Source organism: Maylandia zebra, linkage group LG16 (genome assembly GCF_041146795.1).
Source record: "Maylandia zebra isolate NMK-2024a linkage group LG16, Mzebra_GT3a, whole genome shotgun sequence".
Lineage (NCBI taxonomy): Eukaryota > Metazoa > Chordata > Actinopteri > Cichliformes > Cichlidae > Maylandia > Maylandia zebra.
In genome coordinates this window covers 1,350,639-1,353,296 of record NC_135182.1, presented here as the reverse complement: position 1 = coordinate 1,353,296, position 2,658 = coordinate 1,350,639, and the positions used below count along the sequence as shown (strand labels likewise).

At 37.6% G+C, this 2,658-nt stretch overlaps 1 long non-coding RNA gene across 1 annotated transcript; it reads left to right on the top strand.

Annotated features, from left to right (window-relative positions):
- Positions 1-643: 643 nt before the first annotated feature.
- LOC143413025 (uncharacterized) lies at positions 644-2,439 on the top strand. Its single transcript, XR_013093578.1, has 3 exons — positions 644-1,245; positions 1,372-1,579; positions 1,681-2,439. It is a non-coding gene; the product is annotated as an uncharacterized LOC143413025 (long non-coding RNA).
- The last annotated feature ends 219 nt before the right edge of the window (positions 2,440-2,658 follow it).

Here is a 2,658-nt window from a genome sequence, read left to right as displayed (position 1 = left end):
GGGACTGCTAGCGACACAGCTATGTTAGCATAATATAAACAAGCTAACTTTTTTCCACTCAATAATAGTGATGGGATTTCCGGCTCATTTTAGAGATTCGGCTCACTAAAAAGAGCCGGCTCTTTCGGCTCCGAACCGACTCTTCAGGTTGTTTTGTTGCTTTAATTAATTTATTATTAACAATAATATAAAATTATGCACAAAAGGAATTACTAACGTAAAAAAAAGTGGTTTTATTTATATATGTTTATATATAAATACATATGGTGGCCCCTAGAGACAAAACACGTACAAACTCCAAAACACATTTCTAGCATGAACTGAACTTCCAAAGCAGAGCTACTAGATCACTTAAATTACACAATTGAAAGCATGTGTGTGTTGTTTGTGTATTTATACACAGGCACTCATATATATTCAAATAATTTAAAAAAAAAGTTCATGTAGCTGTTACTACCACACACCAAATCTGGTCGTTGGTACTTGCTGGCTTGTGTAACCACAAGATAACGAAAGCTCAACACTGCGCCCAGCATCCTGGAGCACTTCTGCTGTCTTTTGTACATGTTTTGAGTTTTTACGTGCTTCTGAGTTTTTACGTGTTTTGGAGTTTGTACGTGTTTTGGAGTTTGTACGTGTTTTTACGTGTTTTGGAGTTTATACATGCTCCAGAGTTTGTACGTGATTTGAAGTTTGTATGTGCTTTGTCTGTAGGGGCCACCGTAAATATACTTTTATTCATTCACTCCACATAAAATGTAATAAATAAATCATCCATCCATCCATCTTCATCCGCTTTATCCGAGGCCGGGTCGCGGGGGCAGCAGCCTAAGCAAATAAATCATATAATACAAAAACCAACTATTCACATTTCAATTTTTAACTATTTAAATTTTCAGCTTTTTCCTTTCACATATTTAAAGTGAAACAACACAAAACTCTGCAAACCACAACACAATTAAATATAAATTAAAATATGAAAACAAAAATTAGTTGCACATTCTCTGTCATATGGGCCCGCATGAATAAACTTTCTGAATCCTTTATCATCTGCAACTGAAAATAGTTGTGGATGATTATTATACCTTCCTAATGTGACATTGTTGTCCCTGGCTCTCTCTCTCCCTCCCGCTCTGTTCCTGTGCTACTGAGTGTAACAATCGCCCCTCCCCCCTCTGCCCAGCACAAGGCTGGCATGCTGAGTGAAGCGGGGAAAAAAGTGTGAGAGAGAGGGTGAGAGAAAGAGTAAGTAAGAACAACAACTTACTTCTTTTAGTAAGATGCACTGTTGGGTTTTACAGTGTACAGGAAAAAAAAATAACGAAATAGATTTAAATTACTCTTCGTAAGGATGTTTTTTTTTCTCTGAAGATTTTCTCAGGGTCTGCGATTACGTCAAATCGACATGATAGATGACACCATTGCAGGCAGCACAACAAGACTTAGTAAAATGCCCAGAAAAATAAGGAGGGTATGTGTGGCTGCAGTTCAAAGATTGAGACGTCATACAGGTCAGCAGATTGGTGGCCGAAGGGAGTTTGTTGTGATTGATGAGAGTCGCTTTCGTCACAAACGAAAGGTAAGTTTTTGTGACTGTAATTTTATATTACATCTATATATTTATCAAGCTTTCATAGTATCTTTTAGTCATTTGTGTTCATTTTTTTGTTTCGGCATCAGTAGGGGAGAGGAAGAATGGCTGGGGGATGGAAAAGAAGAAAGTGGGTCTTTGGAATGCTGGGCATGAAACATCGAGAGAAAGCAAGACCTATCTTGCGACTTTTGGAGAAAAGACCTCGAAGACATCTTGTTCCTGTGATTACCCTTCATGTCCGGATTTGTTCCTCAGTGATAAGTGATGAATGGCGGGCCTATCGTGTATTCCCAAATTTAGGCTATGAACACCATACTGTTAACCACAGCAAGTGGTATGTTGACCCTCGTACAGGTGCCCATACCCAACATCTGGAGAGAGCCTGGAGGTCTTACAGGAGCAAATCTGGAGACTCGGGGGTAACAGATAGACTACTGTCAGAACACCTCACAGTTATTGAGTGGAACGAGTGGCTCGCAAAAAAGCACAAAAATGGTACATTTTGATATATGACATTTCCAAAAAATACAGATAAAGTTAATGTTGCTACTGCTATTTTTTGCACCTTTTTGAAAATGTTATTTGAACACTTCATGTAAAGAGCTACAGGTTTGCATCCAGCCGTGTTCTGTATTACTTCAAATATTGGCTGATAGTTTATGACACTGTTTTTATTTTTGTATCAACAGTTGTGTGTCCAGTCTGTAAGCATTGTTCTGATGTTTTTGTGATTGGCATCTTAAAAATACAGTGCGTTCTGGATCTACCCTGTGTGTTGTCATTTGTTTTTGTTACACTGCATTTTAGAAACTTTCACATCTATAAATAGGTTGTAAGGTATATATGGTCCCCACTTTAGATGAGCTCACTCAAGATACTTTACTAACAAGTAGCAAATGGTTTGTAACTTCCTAAATAAGTTTATTAAGGTATTTATGAGTATTTATAGATAATCTATCGAAAAAGAAGTTGGTCGATAGTGAGTTACAGCTTTGGCAGTCCTTAAGTGACAGTTACAAATGTATTGTAAGACATCTGTTAAGATATAGCAGCTGACTGATGTA